At 33.3% G+C, this 7,199-nt stretch overlaps 1 pseudogene across 1 annotated transcript; it reads right to left on the bottom strand.

Annotated features, from left to right (window-relative positions):
• Nucleotides 1–4,796: 4,796 nt before the first annotated feature.
• On the bottom strand, nucleotides 4,797–6,834 carry LOC120091187 (CBL-interacting serine/threonine-protein kinase 25 pseudogene; annotated as a pseudogene). Its single transcript, XR_016524450.1, has one exon. The product of XR_016524450.1 is annotated as a CBL-interacting serine/threonine-protein kinase 25 pseudogene (transcript).
• Nucleotides 6,835–7,199: the final 365 nt, after the last annotated feature.

Genomic DNA, 7,199 nt, shown 5'->3' with positions numbered 1-7,199 from the left:
AGGTTTATTGGAGTTTTGGTTTGTTGGCTGTATATTTTTCTTTAAGGCAGTGGTTCTACACATGTCTCAAATAAAGTCGTAGCATCCAGTTGTGACATCATAATATTTTCCTTATCTAGAAATATCCATGTGTGATATTTAGTCCGATTTGTTCCTTCTTTGGAGCGTGGCTTTTTTATTCCAAATAAGAACTTATTTTCTTGTTTCGATTTGATTATTTAAAGTGAGTTTTTGCAGTCCTTTTAAGGTTTCCATATTTGTTTAATTGAAGAAGACGTTTTCTATACTTTGGCCAAAACTATTTTACATCGTGTTCTTGCTCGTTTACTCATTATTCCGCTGTGCATGTTCTTCAACCATTGAGCGCAACACTTCGAAGAGTTTTACGATCTTAGGGAGAGCCTAAGTCATTGCTGCCAGAGAAGGGATTCTCAGTCTTAGGGGGAGTCTAAGACTTAGCTTCAAAGAAGAAGTTATCTATCTTAGGAGGACCTAAGATTCGTCAGTGAAGAGAGTTCGCTAATCCAAAAGGAAGATAATCAAGTTGAGAGAAATTTCACACACTATCAGGTGTCGAAGTGTCAGACACTAATATTAACATATTTAAGAGGAGCCTAAGTTCAGTTGAGAGAGTCTCACATCTAGGGGGAACCTAGGTGACGCATGAGTTAAGCTCTATGTGAGCCACTCTAGTAGTTGGTGTATTACAAATAAGTACTACGTTGTAAACTGTTTACTCTTTAATATTAGTAGATTATCTTTCCTAGACATTCTGTCCCCTGGATGTAGGTATTTATCACTGAACTGCATTACCAACTTTACTTGTTTATTTGTTGTTGGTTTTTTTGTTGTTATAGTTCTTGTCAGTACTTTTTGTTTAACATTAGCATATCGAGTGGTGAGTCATTTTATTGCCTTTATCAAGGTTTTTTCTAGAATGGTTTCCAATATATCATTCACCGGTGACTATAATGAACAATGCTATAAACTCAAAATTTTAGTTGGATTAACTTGCCTTCTAGACAAATATTGTTATCTATAGTTGAGATGCTCTGAACAAGAATAACTTCTTGTTTGGACATAAATGCAAATAAAAATCTAGTAGATTTCATAAAAGAGAAAGAACATTAGTGGATAAGTTTGTGTTTGTTTTGAGGGAGATCTTTACTGGGGTGTCGTTTTTTGTCTTTTACACATAAAATATTCATCTAAATCTACTCTTGTGAAAAGAATATTCTTATATATTTGATAGAATCCACTGTTTTACTTATTTCAAGTATTTTTTTTTTCTCTTTCTTAAAACAACATGTGTGGATATGAGGATTTGAATCTTCAACTTTGAAAGATGCATGGAATATAATCCTATTCATATTGAGTTACATTCATATTGATGCATAATAAGTTATAAGTTTGTTAATTCTACATCATAGGTCACATAAACTTCAATTGTCAAGTAGTATGTAACTTGACTCCAAAAAAACATCAAGACAAATGTTTCTTGATACAATTTTCATATCAAGAAAGATAATACACTTGACATTGATGGTATGTCAAGTTTATTGATTCTTAACATTGATTACGTATCATATATGATAACTCTTGATGTTTTTTATTTGTCAAGTATATGTCCTTTTTTTTCAAATTAAATGCCCAAATTGATATTCTAATTTTCTGCCTTGTATTCCAAACAATTACATCAACTAAATAAACATTACACATTTAAAATCTATCAACTCAATATATTCACTAAAAATTCCATATGTTCAACTATGACTTTTCATATGAACACTCCTCACAAATTACAACAATATTTCTCTTTCACATGTACATGCACAAAATAAAATCTCAACTATTGTTTTTGTATACAAAACTCAACTTTCAACAAACACAAAAGTGACACATTGTTTGATAAGTAATCTCTCGCTTTGAAGCCTAAAGATTGAGAACTAAGGATCAGGCAAGTCATATTTAAGCAAGTCAACCTGCAAAATAGAATAAACGGCGATAACATCAAATTTAAAAAATATAGAAATAAGTGTTAAGATACAACAATGACAAAAAATCACGAACAAGGAAAAATGTACATGATTGGGTTACTTTATGCAATAGAAAAATCTTATACTCGAGACTTCAAAAATACTACAACTTAAAGTTAGGAACTTACTGAGATTTCATTCATTCTCTTTTAACCATATCCAGCCTTAGGAGGAACAATTATCTTTCGCTGCAAAACAAAGGAAGTTGAGAGAGATTTGAGAAAATATAATAAAGAAGAAGATTATCAACAAATCAAGCATATGCTAAAATTTAAAATAGAAAAATGCAGGCACCTTTTCTTCAACTTTCACAGCTTTTACAACTTATCTTATCTACAAGCAATAAAAAATAAAGAATATTGGAAGCCAATCTTATCTATAAAATTTCATTCAAAACTACAACAAAGTAATCCAATCTTATCCAGAAAATTTCATTCAAAGCTACAAAATATTGGAAGCCCAATTCTTCAAATTTTCATTCACCAAAATAACCGATTAACTTCAAATAGATTACCCAAAGTGTGGCTTGATTCGAATGTCACTTCAAAACTACAACAAAGTAATCCAACCTACGAAAAGTTCAGTAATAATAGTTACAAAATGTAAATTCCAACAACTATGTAACAATTCCAAAAGAGTTTCGAGGTCTTAATACCTATCAAAACGTCAAAACATCGTTAACTTTGCTGGACAGTGACTCCAATCCCTTGAAATCTTTGAATTGAACATCAAAAATTGAAAATAACTCAATTATTAGACCAATACTTCAATGGGTAACAAAGAACTATTAACACTAACCTCCAAACTTACCAAAACCTTGCCAAGATCGGTCTCAAACCTATTGGACAGCAACTCAACTCCTTCGAACACTTCAAAATCAATCTCATCATCAAACATTCAAACAAGCAAATCATTACAAAAGATGCTACATTATAACCCAAACCACAAATTCATTCCAATACATCCAAAACACTTACCCGAAATGTTTGCTTAAATCGACATTTCACTCGAGTCTCGACTAACTTGCCTGAAAAGAAAAACAAAAGAGGAACAAGAACACTCATAAAATTATAAGAAGCTCTTACTTGACAGGAGCAGTGCGACTGTACGGCGAATTTGGTGGAGGACTGATCGAATCTGGCGCGAATTCGGTGGAGCATTGATCGATGAAAGCTGTATGGTGGTTGATAGGTGGGTGTCTGGCGCAAATCTCGTGGAAGACTAATCGGTGGAGGTTGTACAGTGGTTAACCGGTGCTGTGAAGAGAGGGTTTCCAGGGGGAACCAAATTTGCAAGAGAGAAAACGAGGAAGGAAGGAAGTTTTATTTGATAATTATTTTTTAGGGTTGTTTTTAAATAGAGAAAAATAAATTAAAATATTTACAAAATATAGCAAAATTTTAGAACTATCAATGATAGACACTAATAAACTTCTATCAGTGTCTATTAGTGATATTGATAGACACTGATAGAAATCTATCAATGTCTATTAGTGCCTATCATTGATAGTTCTAAAATTTTGTTATATCTTGTAAATATTTTCAACAGTTTTACTATTTGAAATAATTTTCCTATTTTTTACTTATTTAAAATAATGAATTAATTATTTATATTTTATTTAATAATTTTGGTAGGAGGAAACCCAAATTTGAGAGTGAAATGAAAATGGGGGAGAGAAGGAAACAAAAAATAAAGATTAAAAAAATATTTTTTTTATATTTTACTTAATACAAAAAATATGTCAAGTAAGAATTTTTTATACTTGACACGAAAAACGTGTCAAGTAATGGTTCGCGTGAAAATATGTGAAACATTCTATCAATCTCCGCTTTTTTAATTACCAATGAGGCCTTAACGGTTCAGGATCCTTTAAATTAATATCTTTAGCTCTAATGGTTAGACCTATGACCAATCGTCATACTTAGTCAAATAAAAATTTTCACTTGAAATGATTTATTGGGTCATCTAGCTAACTCCTTAACCATTTTTCTTACCCAAGACAAATAATTTAGATACTAAGTCTATGTACCGAATAAAAAGTCTTTTTGAAAAAATCGTTTCCCAAATCTTAGTTTTAGTTAACTTTAAATTAACACGTTTTATTAGCAATGTTAATTTAGATTTTATATCGGGAGATTTTCAAAGTAGAAAAATAAGGAAAATTATTTACATAAAATAGTAAAATTTTAATCTTCTTTGATAGAAATTGATAGAAGCGGATAGAAATCTATCATGTCTATCAATATTTTTTTTATTTCAGTAAATAATTTGATATGTTTTCTATCCATACAAATTTCCCCTTCATATCTTTTTTAACTCAAATGGACTTTTTTTATCAGTTTATTCTTATGATTCCAATTTTAGTTGTTTATTTGTTTAGTATTTTAGTCATTTAATATTTTTCAATATAATATTAAAATATTACATTTTGCCACTATCCTAATAGTAAGGATGTTTTGCCATTTTTCAAATCACACACAAAATGATAGAAATAACCATTCATTTATACAAAACTAAATTTAACTTGAGACTTCATAAACATAAACTTATTAAAATTGGAAGTGAAAAATAGTTGTCAACACTAGTTACTAGGGCTGGGATAAAATTATTTTTTTAAAAAAAAAAAGAAAAGAAAAGAAAAGAAAAGTACCAAGGATAAGAATTGTATTATATGTCAAAAATTTATATTCAAGACCCCCAAAAACATTAGACAAATTACAAATGGTCAAAGCCCATATAACATAAATTTGTTATATGAAATTTATCAAAACTAATAAACTGATCACTCTTTAACAAAGCCAAGTATTTTACAAGCAAATCCTATTAAGTATTCACAAAGTTGACCAATTCCAAACACATAGCTATCAACTCACACTGTCTTCTAATCTAAACCAGAACCATTCAATGCCATACTTTAGTCTATACATTCTTCCCTCCTCCAAACACATTAAAAAGGGAATTTCAAAGAGAAATTCCTGTCCATCATGCACAAAAATGGCTTCTTTTTCTCCCTCAATGGTCATTTTGCAAAGAATCCACTGTTAATAGGCACTCATTCTCTCCTTGCCAGCTCCAAACTATGTCTTTCAATGCAGGCCTCACATCCTTCTCACAAAACTTATTGTACTCCAAAGTGTCGCCGGTTGATTTCGAGAACTCGACCACCGCCAGCTCCGGTGCCACCTCGTAAACCTCTGCGGTGACTGCCAATTTCCCTTTCCTCCCTTCCTCCTTGGCCTGCAGTCTCACCTTGAACTCCCTCAGGTTAGTAGCCTTGAAGTTGAGCTTCACGGCTAGAGATTGAAGCTTGGCTATAATTGCTGAAGGAGAGCATTTTGAAGTGAAAATGGAGCCTCGTCTCTTCTTGCTTTCAAACAAACTAGATAAGTCAAAACCAGAGGACATTGAGGAAATGAACTCAAAGGCATTGTAAAAAGGAGGAGATGACAAAAACTTGGGATTTGCTAATTCAGAGAATTCATTGCTGAATTCATCTTTCTCAGCGAATGAAACTGGTTTTGTGAAGCCCTTTTGAAACCAAGGACTCTGCATTATCTCAACCATTGAAGCTCTCTTTTGAGGATCAACAACTAGAAGCTTAGACACCATTTCCATGGCTTCTGAAGAAAACCATGGAGGAAATTCAAACTCCGCCTTGAAAATCTTTCTATACAACTTCATCACATTATCAGCTCGAAATGGCAGTGTCCCAGCAAGCAACACAAACAAAATCACCCCACAAGACCAAATATCCGCCTTAGCGCCATCGTAGCCCTTCTTTCTGAGCACCTCAGGCGCCACATATGCCGGAGTTCCACACCGTGTGTGAAGCAAACCGTCGATCCGGAGCTGCTCCGGCAGGGCAGAGAGGCCAAAATCAGAGACCTTCAAATTCCCATTCTCGTCAAGAAGGAGATTTTCAGGCTTCAAATCACGGTGAGAGACACCACGGCTGTGGCAAAAGTCCACGGCGGAGATAAGTTGTTGAAAATACTTTCTTGCTCCATCTTCAGTCAATTTTCCTTGTTGAGACAATTTCACAAACAGTTCGCCTCCATTAACATACTCCATCACAAAATACACCTTCGATTTCGTAGCCATTACTTCTTTCAATTCCACAATATGGGGATGACGAACCAACCCCATGACAGAAATTTCTCGCCGGATTTGCTCAAGAAGCCCCTCTTTCTTCACCCTGTCCTTGAGGATCACTTTAATGGCGACACTCTCGTGGGTCATCAAGTTTCTTCCATAATAGACCTTGGCAAAGGTCCCTTTACCCAATAGCCGACCCATTTCGTATTTCCCAAACAGAACATTCATCCGCGGCGGCGCCTCACCCGCCATCTCCGATTTCACTTCAAGGAAGGCTAAAAACAGAGTTTCCAACAAGGGGTTTTAACATTTTGATGAGAAAACAGGAAGGGGGAGAAAAGGGTAGGTGTAAGAGTGAGGTGTGGGGGAGAAACAGGGGAATTGGATAATGGAAATGATGATTATAAAGAAAGAGGAGAAGATTTGAAAGAGATCCAGGCAAGCCAAAGCCATTGAAGAAAAGAACAGAAGAGAAGAGAAAATGGTTTAATTTTGTTGGTGTTGGTTGCAGTGGGCTGTCACAAATCACAATCGGCACATAGAAATATCTAGGTTTTTGCTATTTAAATAATTGAGAATGTTTCTCCCGTTGAATGTTTGCCACGTGGACCTTTGTGGGTCCAAAAACTAGAGCAATAAGCCAATAATTCAGTGTAGAGCTCTTTATTTATTTATTTATTTATTTATTTTCAGTTTAAAGCTTGGATTATCTTTTGGATTCTTTTTTTTCTTTTTTTCTTTTCTGTTTTGAAATTAGATTAGACAGAATTTTTTATTGAAGAATAGGTGATGGTGGATTGAGTTAGGTTGAATCGAAGTTCTTTTTAGATTCAGTTTAATTGTTTGAATTATAAATTTCTTCCACCTAAATAATTCTTATTAAATAATGAACTCAACACAACTCAAATATTAAGACTCTGTTTCGTAACCGTTTTTTTTTTGTTTTTATTTTTTAAAAATTAAGTTTATGGACACTATCACCACCTCCAAATTTATTTGAAAGTTGTTTTTGTTTTTGGAATTCGGCTAAAAATTCAACCATTATAGTTAAGAAAATTGCAAATCATT

This window comes from Benincasa hispida, chromosome 11, assembly GCF_027475165.1.
Source record: "Benincasa hispida cultivar pf3 chromosome 11, pf3_genome.v1.1, whole genome shotgun sequence".
In the NCBI taxonomy this organism is placed as follows: domain Eukaryota; kingdom Viridiplantae; phylum Streptophyta; class Magnoliopsida; order Cucurbitales; family Cucurbitaceae; genus Benincasa; species Benincasa hispida.
Note: the sequence above shows the minus strand (reverse complement) of the source record. Positions and strands in the feature narration are given on the sequence as shown.